This window comes from Canis lupus, chromosome 4, assembly GCF_003254725.2.
Source record: "Canis lupus dingo isolate Sandy chromosome 4, ASM325472v2, whole genome shotgun sequence".
In the NCBI taxonomy this organism is placed as follows: domain Eukaryota; kingdom Metazoa; phylum Chordata; class Mammalia; order Carnivora; family Canidae; genus Canis; species Canis lupus.
In genome coordinates this window covers 65924240-65938547 of record NC_064246.1, presented here as the reverse complement: position 1 = coordinate 65938547, position 14308 = coordinate 65924240, and the positions used below count along the sequence as shown (strand labels likewise).

At 39.9% G+C, this 14308-nt stretch overlaps 1 long non-coding RNA gene across 1 annotated transcript in view; it reads left to right on the top strand.

The window, feature by feature from the left end:
* Positions 1–12136: 12136 nt before the first annotated feature.
* Positions 12137–14308, top strand: part of LOC112651607 (uncharacterized) — a 41466-nt gene continuing 39294 nt past the window's right edge. The window contains exon 1 of the long non-coding RNA XR_007410357.1: positions 12137–14308. This is a non-coding gene — a long non-coding RNA (uncharacterized LOC112651607).

Sequence of the window (14308 nt, the reverse complement as noted above, 5' to 3'; positions counted from 1 at the left end):
TGCCCGCATCACTTAGAAGAATTCCTTTATTAAATTATCCTAAATTGGCCAATTGAAAATTTGTTTCCTCCTAGACCCGGATCAGTTCATGCATAGAGTATTCACCAGGTAACATGGTCTTCTTGTTATTTTTTCATATTTATGTAAGGCTTTTCTTTGGCATGTAGTTTATATTTAAATTCCAGGACATAATGTCCTAAGACATAAAACCTCTTCTACATTATCACTATACAGGCTTTCAAATGAGCAAATCAACAGTAATATGATCCTATCATACAATCTAGGAATCCCATTCAAATTTTACCAAACATCATATCAACATCTTTTTCCTTTCTGGGTTGGGATCCAATCCACAAACAGACTGCATTTAGTTTCTAGGTGTCCTCAGTCTCCTGCAACTGAAAATAGTTCCTCATTTCTCCTGTCTCCCCTTCCCTTGACAGTCTTAAAGAGTACAGGCCTTTCCTTTTATGGGGTGACTCTTATCCTGAGTCTGATTGCTATTTTCTCATGACCTAACTCTATCCAAGAATGTATTCCTGCATTCTTGGCAAGAAGATTAAAAAAAAAAAAAAAAAAAAAAAACAAGGACAAACAAATGTTCTCATTCTCCATGTACCACATCAGAGCACCCACAATTTCAGCTAATTTCCATCACTGGTCAATTTGTCATTTGCCAAATTTTGTCAATGTAAAGCCATCATTTTCCCTCTGAATTTGATTCATACGTTGTGTCAATTTATTCTGCTACTACCCTAATACACTGTCTACCTCAAATATCAATTTTAGGGTTTATTGATAGCTTCTGTCTTTATCAGTTAGCACTAAAACAGTTGTACAAAACTGATTATTCATTTGTATTATTTTTTATTTAGTAGAAATAAGAAAGAAATGTTTGTTCATTTGTTTATATCAGTATAGAACAATAGGTTCTTATTTTATTCAGGAGGTTGAAATTCTATATACTCATTATTTATTTTGATGTTCAAATTATAGAAGTTTTGACCTGCAAGAGAGCCTTCAGGCTGACTCTTTTCAAAATATTTTTATTTTATTGTATAAAAAATGTCCCAAGTTTATCTTCTTTCCCTGTTTCTCCCTTGAGTCAGCCATGTCTCCAGAAAGCCCAGGTTCCATTCAGTGGAGAATGTGAGCAAGAGAGAGAGAGACATTAAGTACCTACTTTCATCACTATTTCTAAACCTATGTGAATATTTTTCAAACTCAATGAGTACATGCAAATACTTTGAATTCTAATTCAACCCTTCAGGATGGTTTAATAGTGTTAAAAGATTTTAAGAAAAAAAAAAGATTTTAAGAGTAAAATTGGAAGTCTCAAACAGATATAAGATGAACACTACCCAAATATTTTATTTAACTCAAATTAATGAGTGAATAACAAGATATTGCAACTGGCTAAAAAGAGAAGTCAAAGAACCACACATACATATAGGCAGATAAGGAATGCTTAAACAACTTTAAAGGTAGATGCAAAACTGGCTTATTCCATGGGTAATGACTGGGTGAGGGTAGGGGGTAGATCAATTGTTTCCATTTGACAAAACTCCTTTGCATGTTTATAAGCAAGAAAATTTGCACTGACATCTGTTATCTACAGCTTATAGAGCTGTAAAGTAGCTCAAAGGAAATGAAAGGCACAAAGACCCCTTAGAAACCAAGTACTCTCAGAAGAGTGTATTTAGTGTGGTAATTTTCCTCCAAAAACATCCATTGTATTTTTGATCCATTTCAAAGTCTTTCACAGATTTTTTTCTACACTAGTCTTCCCCTCTTCTTTGTAAATCCTTTCTGAATGGTGAGAAAACTGGCTTTTCTTATATGCACTTCTTTATTCTATAAATCACTTTATTTACTCAAGGAGACAACTGTTTCTCCAACCACTACAGCTGACTCCTCCACCTTTTCCCCTCATCCATTCTGGCCACCACCACCATCCGCTGATTCTTATGGCCACTTGCGGTGTCTATGGTAACTGTTCTCTTGAGTACCCCACCTCTGTCACCATTCTGCCTCTCCAGACACTGAAAACTCTGTGTACCACCCACTCTCCCTCTCTTCCTTATACTCCAATGTCTTCAAGCTTGGATGTGGGGGCCAAGAAAGGGGAAGGGAAAGTGGGAAGCTAAAGGATCATAGTAAAGGAAGATGTGGAGATGTTTTGATTGGTTCTTAAATTAAATCTATGAAGATCAAATTTAGTGAAAGTGGTAGGCCTGTTTGGAAACAGCTCAGACATAATGGGCTTTCAGAGGATAAGTTCATAATTCTTGATATTTGGGTTTACTTTTCCTTTTTTTTTTTTTTTTTTTGGATCCCAGATGAACTTTATTGCAAGCACCCTCGGGCGAGGTTCCACGACTCGCGTTGGGGGGGGGGGGGGGAGAAGTGAGTCAGGGAAGTCACACTGGGAAGGAATTGGTGATGTTCTTTTATTGGGTCGGGGTAGGGCCCTGGCTTGTGCCCCAAAAAGGCGAGGTATGTGGTGGTTAGTGAGCATGGGGCGGGGGAAGTGTGTCGGATTATCGCCAAGGTATGGGTCCGAGTTCATATCTGTAAGGTACGTAGTGCTCAGGGCACACGGGGCGAGGAGTAGGTGATTGGCACTTCCCAAATGGGAAGTTCCTGGGTGGAGAGTGTCGGTCTCCCGATGGTGCCCAGAAGGCCCGTTGTGAGGGTGGCGGGAAAGTCTGTCATCTTAGAGACGGTTGGTGGGAGGTCCACCATTTCAGTGCCCTGACTTCCCTGCCGGCCCATCATTCCGGCCTCTTTTATATACTGGTGTCAGGGGGCGTTGACTTTTCTCTGGCTACTTCCTGCAGGCAGTGGGGCACGGTCGTAGAGGCCATCGGAGGTGGGCAGGCGGGAATAGGGCTGTAGGAGGAGTTGGTTAACTGACATTCTGCTTTCTTGCAGGTGCTCTTGTACATAACGTATAAGGCAGGGACCGATTAAGATTAACAGGAGGAGTATACAGAGGGGCCCTGCCAAGGGGAGAGCCTAGGTCACCCAGGCTTGAGGGGTTAAGCCCCAAATAGAGTCATCTGGACACCTTGCTCGGATCCGATCTCTGAGCTCCTTGACTTTGGAGGTGACTATGCCTGACTGGTTGACAAAATAGCAGCACTCCTTGTTCAGGTAGAGGCATGTTCCCCCTTTCTCGGCGGTGAGGAGGTCCAGGGCCCGTCAGTTCCGCAGGGTGACGGCAGCTAAGCTGGTGACTTGAGTCTGTAGGGCGGTGAGGGAGTCGGCTATACATTCCATGTCTTCGTTGAGTGCCTGGGAGAGCTCGTAATAGAAGTTAATGGAGGTTCCCAGTCCCGCCCCCCCAGTTGCCACCCCAGTTGTTAGTCCTGCCCCTATTAAGAAGGGGAGGAAAACAGCCGTTTTTCTCCGAGGGGTAGGGGTAGGGAATACTTGAGACGAGAGTTGTTCAGAGGAATCGATGCTTGTGGTCAGAGGCAGAAGGATCAGAGCGCAGTTTAAAGAGTCATTGGCGGTTAAGCAACAAGAGGCCTGTGGGGCAGGAGAGAAAGATTCCCGAGGGGGCGCAGTAGGGGAGAGTGGAGATGTTGCTGGTGATATGAGGGGTGGAGGAGATGAGGTTCAGGATCGGTATGGGAGCACCGATAGATCCAATGTGGACCGTTTTATTGGAGAAATTGGGTATAGGCCAGGATTAGGAATTGGGATCCCGATGATGTTAGTGAGGGAAGAAAAAGGAAAGCAGATCCAGCAATCTTGTCCTCCAGAAGCATTTTTCCAGAGGTTGTAACTGGAATTTAGGAGGGTTAGGGTGAGAGGTTTAGTGGAGGGCGCTCCCCGTGAGGAGTCGAGATGGATCCCTTTATATCCGGGTTGTGCTTGTACAGGTGTTGTACTCTCTTGGGGGCGTGGTTGCGGGAGGCCTGGTCCTGGACCCCTCCCCCATCAGAGAGTCCTATTTGGGCCAAATAGGTCCAGCAGACCTTTCCAGATTTGGGGTACTTAGTGCAGGGGGATCGAAAGGTTTGAGACAGCTCAGAGGTCCAAGAGGTCCTTCCCGGGGCATAGGGCGACGTGCAGAGGGTTGGCGTTTTTCCCTGGTAGCAAGATTCTGGCATAGAGGTATAAGCCGAGAAGTAGCTGGAGGTACCCGAGCCCCTCAGGCAGTCACGTGACTCCGCCTGGATGGGGGGGGGGCTCAGGAGGAGTATTAGGAGGAGACTTAACCGAGCGGAGCTTGGTGGCGCCCACCATCTGGGAGGCCCGTTTGCTGTCGGCGGGGGCCCTTTAAGCTTGTTGATGTGTCCCCGTGGCTGGTGGCCCAGGAATTTAGCCGCAGTTGGGGTAGGGAGGATGACGGTGTGGGGTCCCGTCCACCGCGTTTGCAAGGGGCCGGGGCTGCGACTCCTGAGGAGAACCTGGTCACCCGGGAGCAGTTTCTGGGGAGGAATCTCCTGGTCCTCCAGGTGGTTCGGGGCCGGGGTGACTGAGTCAGCGTGAGCTCTCCGGAGGGCGCGATGCCGCGGATGGTAACGGATGCGTAGTTGCCAGGAGATGCGCAGACTCTCAGCCACTTGCCGGGTTATGCTGGATGTGAAGGCGGGCGCGTTGTCCGACTGGAGGGTTCGCGGCAGCCCCAAACCGGGAATGATGTGTCCCTAAGGACCGTGGCCACGACGTCCGCCGTCTCAGGGCGTGGGATAAGCTTCTATCCAACCACGACGGGTCCCTAAGGAAGCCTCCTCGAGGCGGGCGGCGGGGTTGAGGTCCGTAGGAGGAGGAGGGAGCCTCTGTGCCGGGCAAGGGCTCAACCTCCTCTCGGATTTCGGCGCATGTTGAGTTTCCCTCGCCGGTGATGCTTGGGCCGCAGAGTTGCTGTAGGTCAGTAAAAATAACCAGCATCGGAATATTCCAGCTTCCACGGCTGCTACCTGTAGCTTTCAACCCCCCGCTCACCTCTACTTTTCCTAATTAAAAAAATAGTAAAGGATTAAGATATTTTTAGAAAGATATCGATTTTGAGAATATCAGTCCAATGCCTCCTTGTTTATTTCTGAGATCTTTTTTTAAAATTTTTTTTCTTTTATTTATTATTTATGATAGTCACAGAGAGAGAGAGAGAGGCAGAGACATAGGCAGAGGGAGAAGCAGGCTCCAAGCACCGGGAGCCCGATGTGGGATTCGATCCCGGGTCTCCAGGATCGCGCCCTGGGCCAAAGGCAGGCGCCAAACCGCTGCGCCACCCAGGGATCCCTATTTCTGAGATCTTATTATTATTTATATGAAGCAAATATAATTAAAATTAAACATAAGATAGTGTTATTATTTTTGCCATAACACATTAAGCACAAATGTCTTAAAAACAAAAACACCAAAATAATCACCCTTCCAGCAAAGTAATTTAAAACAAATTATAGCCAGAGAGCTATAATTGATACTTCTAGCATTTGATACAAAATACGAATTAGAGTGTAAAAAGAAAGAGGGAAATGTTTTGTTAATGCAAACTACGTGTGTGTGCATGTGTGCATGTGTGCATGCATGTGTGTGTGTGTGTGTGTGTGTGTAAAATGGGAATTCATATAATAGAAACAAGGCCGTGTGTGTGTGTGTAAAATGAGAATTCATATAATAGAAACAAGGCCACAAAATTCTTCTAGTCTTAGAAATAATATTCTTAAAATGCTTTTAGTTAAATTACATGAACTTTGTAATCATGTCTAAATTTTTTTAAGTTTTTTAATTTTAATTCCAGTAGAGTTAGCATGCAATGTTATAATAGTTTCAGATATACAATATAGTCATTTAACAATTCTATATATTACTCAATTCTCATCATTAGAAGTGTGCTCTTTAATCTCCATCATCTATTTCGCCCTCACCCCCCATCTCCGCTCTGGTAACCATCAGTTTGTTCTACATAGCTAAGAGCCTGTTTCGGTTTGTCTCTCTCTCTCTCTTTTTCCCTTTGTTTTGTTTCTTAAATTCCGCATATGAGTGAAATCGTATGATATCTGTCTTTCTCTGACTGGCTTAGTTTGCTTAGCGTTATACTCCCTAGATCTATCTATTTTGTTACAAATTGCAAGATTTCATTGTTTATGGCTGAATAATATTCCATTGTGTGCATGTTATATCTTTATCCATTCATCTATGAGTGCACACTATGTACATTTCCATAATTTGACTGTTGTAAATAATGCTGTAATTAACATAGGGGTGCATATAACCTTTCAAATTAGTGTTTTTGTATTCTTTGGGTAAACGCTCAGTAGTACAATTGCTAGATCATAGGGTAGATCTATTTTTAAGTTTTTGAGGAACCTCCACACTGTCTTCCATATTGGCTGCACCAGTTTTCATTGCCACCAATAGTGCAGAAATGTTCCCTTTTCTCCTCATCCTTTCCAATGCCTGTTGTTTCTTGTGTTATTGATTTTAACATTCTGACAGGTGTGAGGTGATATCTCATTGTAATTTTGACTTGCATTTCCCTGATGATGAGTAATATTGACCATATTTACATGTGTCTGTTGGCCATATGTGTGTCTTCTTTGAAGAAATATCTGTTCAGGTTTTCTGCCTATTTTTAATTGGATTATTTGGGGAGGGGGTTGGCATTGAATTGTGTAAGTTCTTTATGTATTTTGGATATTAATCTTTTACCAGATATGCCATTTGCAAATGTCTTCTCTCATTCAGTAGGTCATCTTTCAGTTTGCTTTTAGATTGCTTCCTTTGCTGTGCAGCAGCTTTTTGTTTTGATGTAGTCCCAGTAGTTTATTTGTATTTCCTTTGCCTTAGGGGGCATATTTAGAAAAATATTGCTATAGTTGGTGTCAAAAAAATTACAGCCTATATTTTCTTCCAGGATTTTGTGGCTTCAGGTCTCACATTTAGGTCTTCAACCCATTTTGAGTTTATTTATGTGTATGGTGTAAGAAAGTGATCCAATTTTGTTCTTTTGCATGTAGTGCTTCAGTTTTCCCGACAGCATTTATTGAAGAGACTATCTTTTTCCCATTGTATATTCTTGCCTCTTTTTGTCAAAGATTAATTGGCCACATAATCATGGGTTTGTTTCTAGACTTTCTGTCTTGTTCTATTGATTTATGTGTCTGTTTTTGTGCCAGTACCATACTGTTTTGATTACTATAGCTTTGTGATATAACTTGAAATCGAATTGTAATATGTCCAGTTTTGCTTTTCTTTTTCTTTTTTTTTTTTAATATTTATTTAGGGATCCCTGGGTGGCACAGCGGTTTAGTGCCTGCCTTTGGCCCAGGGCGCGATCCTGGAGACCCGGGATGGAATCCCACGTTGGGCTCCCAGTGCATGGAGCCTGCTTCTCCCTCTGCCTGTGTCTCTGCCTCTCTCTCTCTCTCTCTGTGACTATCATTTATTTATTTATTTTATGATAGTCACAGAATGAGAGAGAGAGAGAGAGGCAGAGACACAGGAGGAAGGGGAAGTAGGCTCCAAAGCCAGGAGCCCGAGGTGGGACTTGATCCCTGGACTCCAGGATCGGGCCCTGGGCCAAAGGCAGGCGCTAAACTGCTGAGCCACCCAGGGATCCCCTGCTTTTCTTTTTCAAGATTGCTTTGGCTATTTGAGGTCTTTTGTGGTTTCATATAAACTTTAGGATTATTTGTTTTAGTTCTGTGAAAAATGCTGTTGGTATTTTGATAAGGATTGTATTAGATCTGTAGATTGCTTTGGGTAGTATTGACATTTAAACAATATTTGTTCTTCCAATCCATGAGCATGGAATATCTTTCCATTTGTTTGTGTCGCCTTCAATTTCTTCCATCAATGTGTTTTTATTTTATTTTTAATAAAGATTTAATTTATTTAATCATGAGAGACACAGAGAGAAAGAGAGGCAGAGACACAAGCAGAGGGAGAAGCAGGCTCCTCACCAGGAGCCCGATGTGGGACTCGATCCCAGGTCTCCAGGGTCATACCCTGGGCTGAAGGTGGCACTAAACCACTGAGCCACCTGGGCTGCCCGATCAATGTGTTTTAGTTTACAGAGTATGTCTTTTACCTCCTTGGGTAGGCTTATTCCTAGATATTTTATTTTCTTGGTTAAATTGTACATGGAATTGCTTTCTTAATTTCTCCTTCTGTTGCTTCATTATTAGTGTATAGATATGCAAAAAATTTCTGTACATAGATTTTGTATCCTATGACCTTACTGAATTCATTTATCAATTCTAGTAGTTTTTGGTAGGGTCTCTAGGGTTTTCTATAAATTCAATTTTAGGAGGTAATATGTTTCTAGTAATTTATCCATTTTTTTCCTAGGATGTCCAATTTATTGGCATATAATTTTTTATATTTTCTTACAATCCTTTGCATTTCTGTGGTATCAGTTGTTATTTCTCCTCTTTCATTTCTGTTTCTGTTTGAGTCCTGCTTTTTTTTTTTTTTTTTTTTTTTGATGAGTCTGCCTTAAGGTTTATCAATTTTTTTGATCCTTTTAAAGAACCAGCTCCTGGTTTCACTGAAATGCTCTATTGTTTTTTTAGCTTCTATCTTCTTTTTTTTTTTTTAAGATTTTATTTACTTTTTATTTACTTGAGAGAGAGAGCAAGAGAGAAAGAGAGAGCATGAGAGAGCACACAAGCCAGGGGAGGGGCAGAGGGAGAGGGAGAAGCAGAGTCCCTCCTGAGCAGGGAGCCTGATGCAGAGCTCGATCCCAGGACTCTGAGATCATACCTGAGCTGAAGGCATGTGCTTAACTAACTGAGCCACTCAGGCACCCCTAATTTCTATCTTATTTCTGCTTTAATCTTTATTATTTCCTTTCTTCCAATGGCTTTGTTTTTTTTTTCTTTTTATATTTCTTTTAGGTGTAAGATTATTTATTTGCTATTTTTCTTGTTCTTGAGATAGGCCTGTGTTGCTATGAACTTCCTCCTCTGAACTACTTTTGCTGCATCCCAAAGATTTTGCATCATTGTGTTTTTATTTTCATTTGTCTCCAAACATTTTTCTTTTTAAAAAGAGGCTTGGGTCCCTGGGTGGCTCAGTGTCTGCCTTTGGCTTAGGTCATGATCCCAGGGTCCTGGGATGGAGCCCCATGTCAAGCTATTGAGCCAGCCAGGTACCCCATATCTCCATGTAATTTTTTATTTACTCATTGTTTTCTTGGTTGGCTCATTCATTGTTTAGTAGCATATTATTTAACTTCCATGTATTTATGCTCTTTCCAGTTTGTGTGTGTGTGTGTGTGTGTGTGTGTGTGTGTGTGTGTGTGTCTGTGTGTGGTTGATTTCTAGCTTTATAGAGTTGTTGTCAGAAAAGATGCATGGAATGACTCTGATCTTTTTGGATTTGTTAGACTTGTTTTGTGTCCTCAAATATAATCTATTCTGGAAAATGTTCCATATACACTTGAAATGAATGTGTGTTCTGCTATTATATGATGGAGTTTTCTGAATATATCTGTCCAATGTGTCATTTAAAGCCACTGTTTCCATGTTGACTTTCTGTTGGGAAGATCTATCCCTTGTTGTAAGTAGGGTGTTAAAGTCCCCTACTATTATTGTTTTACTATCATTTATTTCCTTTATATTTGATATTAACTGCTTTAAGTATTTGTGTGCTCCTGTGTTTGGTGAATAAATATTTACAACTGTTATATCTTCTTGTTGGATTGTTCCCTGAATGATTATATAGTGTCCTTCTTTTTTCTCTTTTTACAGTTTTGTTTTATATCCATTTGCATGATAAATGCTTATCCATCCCTTTCAATCTGCATGTGTCTTTAGTTCTGACATGTGGATCTTGTAAGCAGTATATATAGATGGATTTTGTTTTTAATCCATACTGTCACCCTGTGCCTTTTGATTTAGTCCATTTACATCAAAGTTATTGTTGATAGGTTTGTCTTTATTGCAATCGTATTGTCTTGTGGTTGTTTTATAGTTCTTTTCTGTTCACTCCTTTCTTTGCTCTCTTCTCTCATGATAAGTTGGGTTTCTTTAGTGGTATACTTGGGTTCCCATCTCACTCTCTCCTTTTTTGCGTATTTATTACTGTTTTTTTATTTGTAATTACCCTTCAGTTTGTGTATAACATCTTCTTTGTATAGCAGTCTATATTAAGTTGACAGTCGCTTAAATTTGAACCCATTCTTTACTCCTTTCCTCTCCATGTTTTAGGTATATAGTGTCATACTTTATATTCTTTTATTTTGTGAGTCCCTTGACTGATTTTTACAGACATATTTTTTTCTTCTGTTTTTGTGCTTCCTAGTTTCCTTACTCTTCATAGTCTTTCATTTCTATTCAGAGTATACTTCACCATTTCTTCTAGGGCTTTTGTTTGGGAAAATCCTGCTGTAGTAAGCTTCCAGTACTCTTAAGAGTGTTTCACACTGGGGTGCCTGGTTGGTTCAGTTGGTTTAGCATCTTCCTTTAGGGTCATGATCCCAGGGTCTGGGGATCAAGTTCCACATTGGTCCTGCTCAGCAGAGAGCCTGCTTCTCCCTCTTCCTTCACTGTTATGCTTATGCTCTCTCTAAAATAAATAAAATTAAATTTAAAAAGAGTGCTTCACATTTCCTGAATGTTTTGCAGCAGAAAACAAAAGTCTGTGAACCACTGTTTTCAACAAACTTTCATATGTGAAAATCTAGATTTAGACTGTAGACAAATTGGAGGTAACAGCTTTGCTAGGATATTCAAAACACCTGTGGTGTTCTCTTATCTTCAATGGCCATTTGGACCCTAAAAACCCTCAAATCTCTTTGTTCAGCCATAAGTTTGCTCCTGAGCACATTTCTAGACATCACCATCTGGATTCCCAAATACGCTCAAATTCAATATCTCCTGAACTGGACTCATTAGCTTCCTGTCCTTTTCAGTATTCTCAAATCCCGGCCTTGGCATTGTTGTTTACACAGTCTCACATTTGGAAAGCTTGGAGTCATTTTTTTTACATTTATTCCTCTCCCCAGACTATCAGATACCAAGTCTTGCAAATTCCTAAAGGCATTTCCTATTCATCATTCATTTCTTCCCCTACCAATTCTGACCTGTGTCAGATCCTCATCACTCCTTCCCTGGACAGTTCCATGGGTTCTCTAATTCCCCCTGCCTGCAGAGTCACTCTCTAATCCACGTCTCTGGTTTTCCTTCTAGCCTCAAGTCCCCTCATTTTTCATTTCCTAAGGGTTCACAATACTGGAAAAGTTGTGTTTCACAAAATACACCAAGATGGCCCTCAGCTCCTTGTCTTTATATTTCTTTGTTTGTTTTCACCTGCATAGAGAATTGGTTCATGGAATAGCTTCAGATTTGTCTTTATCCGTGAAGACTTCCCTGGCTCTTCCACAAACTGAGGCTCTTTCATTTACCCCATGTGCATTTCCATTATATTGTCATTGTATTGTATCTTATTGTTCATAGGCTTTTTAGTGTATGAATTGTAACTGTCCCTTTTTCAATCTCTAGTGCATTGAGCAGTGCCTGGTACATAGTAATGCTCCATAAATATCTGGCTAATGAATGAATGAATTTCCTTAATTAAAATTCTTGATGGTGGCAATTAAAATATAATTTATCTTACAATAAAATTTGACTTACAAACTTCAGAGTTGCAACTATATTGACCTGAGCAGAAGGCAGACACTTTAACCAACTGAGCAACCCAGGCACCCCTTGAAGAACTTTTCTATTTTAAGACATTTTTTCTCCATGTTTAGTGCCTAAAGTTGGCACAAAACTTCCAGCCTCTTATTGATTAATTAATGTTCATTGAACACCTAGTACTTACCAGATATTGCTATAGATGGTAGGGTTACAAAAATGATTAAGACAGAATTCCTGTCTTCTTGGGGTAATAGTTAATAAGAGAGACAGGCCACTAAAGACATAATTACAATAATGGTATGTATCATAGTGGGTAACCTGAATAAAGCTGAGCTACCACACGGTCCATTTCAACAGGATGATGTCCCACAGGGGATGGCATGCTTGAGGAATTTAATCTAAAAATTGAAAATCAATTTCAATTATTTTTGTATGTATTCTTGAAAAATGCCAAAAGTGATTATCACATGAAGCCCTGCAAAATATCCTAAAAACCTGCTACATGCAAATAGTCACTCATCACAGTAAAGTTGCTGTCACATGCTCTTCATTTATTTGCTTTTATCCCAAACTTCCTCTTTCATTCTCTCTCTCTCCCCCCAAACTGTCCTTGAATATTCAAACCACTTTTTGTCTTCTGTGTTTCTTTTTCAAAACTGCTTCTTTTCCAAATTCATCATTTTCTCCAAAGAATGGATTTTAACTGTCATATATAAGTAATGTTTTCCTGTTTTTGTTTTTTACTATGTCTAGACCTGACTATAATCCTGCTGACATAAAGACCAATATAATAAAGAGCTCAGACACCAAGCAAGGGTAGGGAAGTGAAGGAGGCTGTGAACATTCACTCACTAACATTTTTCCTCCTGTTACAAAAAGAAATTATGGCAGCCCATTATATCTTCCTTACTGAGGGAGGATTCTAGGAATAAATTAACACTTTCCAGTTTATACAAATAAAATGGAACCATAATTAATAAGCTCCCTATACCTAGCTACTTAAAATTACAAAACACATTTTGCTGCTAAATGGAATATCAAAAAACAAAAATAAAGAATTTTCAATAAGTTTTTAGAACAATGTATCTTGGGAAATTCTGAAATGAGAACTTTTGGTCCTGGACTGAAAAATGGCTTCCAACTTTGGAAATATACTAAATGGGGTCCATCTGAATAGCAAAAGAATCATGTGTGCACTATACAAATATACTAATTCTCTTTTACAATTATATTGCTAAATCGGTCAAATGCATGAATGAGCCAAGGCAATCCACAATGTTAAATACAATCAACGTGAGCAGAGATTACCTAGCAATGCTGGTGAAATTATTATTTTACCAGGAGACATATTCTTCACCTCTATTTGTCTTTGGAGATGTAGCACAGGAAATTTGCCTAAGGAGCAATTTTAAGAAACAAAAATTTCAGGCAAATTTTAAGGAGGTCAGAGGAATCGTGAGGAAAAAAAATGCTCACAAAAGTCATAATTGAAAAAACGTATTTAATCTGGGAATGGTTATTTAAATGGAAGTTTTCATTTACTTTTAAGCTTTAACTATTATTGTTTAAAAATCTCTTGATTATTCATAATTATGGGGTATGAATCCTTAATTTCCCCCACCAGACTTTGTTGGCTCAGTCTCTCTAACATCCTTAACAATATTATTTCTTAGTTCAATTATCCCTCCCCTCCCAAACAGGGACCCTCACAGTGCCATGCTTGTATGAACTACTCATTAAATATGTGCTATTGACCTAAAGTTTGACTTAGATTTATTTTCCTGGCAATAACTCTAGGTGTCATGAAATGGATGGAAAAGGGAAAAAGCAATAAAATTCTCAGATAATAAATATATCTCATTTTAGGCACTGGATAATTGAGAAATTAAATAGAGTTGCTTCTAAATATCTAGCTAATTAGTTAACATATTTTTATAATATCCAGAATTCTTAAATACAGGTAACATAAGTTCTCCATGTTATCATCTTTTCATTTTAAGAAGCTTAATCTTTTGGGACACCTGTGTGGCTCAGTTGGTTAAGTATATGGCTCTTGATTTCAACTCAGGTCATGATCCCAAAGTCTTGGAATAGAAGCTCACTTCGGGCTCAGGTGGAGTCTGCTTGTCCCTCTCCCTCTGCTCCTTCCTGCCTCCTCCCCGTCTTTTGTCTAAAATAAATAAATCTTTTTTTTTTTTTTTTTAAGGAAGCTTAATCTTTTTGTCTCTCTTTTCCCTCTTTCTTCCTTTAACATAATACTGGCTATATGTAGGATGAAGATAATAATAGAATCTACCTTTGGGTGTTGTTGAGAAGATTAAATGAGATAACTGTATCAGGGACTCAGCATGCTGTCAAATATGCCAGTCTATCTTGTGATGAGTTATTTGTTTCTATTTAGCACTTGTTTTTGCCAGAGACTGGCCAAGATATCTTAACAAGAATTCTCATTTTATTTTTTTTAATTTTTTTATTTTTTTTCAAATTTTTATTTATTTATGATAGTCACAGAGAGAGAGAGAGAGGCAGAGACATAGGCAGAGGGAGAAGCAGGCTCCATGCACCGGGAGCCCGACGTGGGATTCGATCCCAGGTCTCCAGGATCATGCCCTGGACCAAAGGCAGGCGCCAAACCGCTGCGTCACCCAGGGATCCCAAGAATTCTCATTTTAAAGGTGGTGCTGTGGTCATAGAGCTAGTAAATG